A 337-nucleotide genomic window follows, 5' to 3' on the forward strand; every position below is an offset into this window, starting at 1 on the left:
TGTTCCTTAAGCAGTTTGCAAAGCATGCTACTTTGATTGTTCTGTTCTTCCTTTATTTGGTTCATAGCTTCTTGCAATTTGGAAATAGATGCTTCAATATGTTCCCAATATTCGAATTGAGGAAGTTCTGGGAGGACTTCCTTTGCTCTCCTCTTGATTGGCTCATCCTGCAGCTGTTGTCTGTCCATTGATATTCTAGTGATTGGCCTTTCAACTGAGACATACTCTGTTATTCCCATCTTCACTCCAGCATCTCTGCAGAGCATAGAAATTAAGCTTGGATAGGCCAATCTGGCATCCTTGGAATTCCTGTTTGCTATTTTGTATAGTTCACACA

This window comes from Arachis duranensis, chromosome 5 (assembly GCF_000817695.3).
Source record: "Arachis duranensis cultivar V14167 chromosome 5, aradu.V14167.gnm2.J7QH, whole genome shotgun sequence".
Lineage (NCBI taxonomy): Eukaryota > Viridiplantae > Streptophyta > Magnoliopsida > Fabales > Fabaceae > Arachis > Arachis duranensis.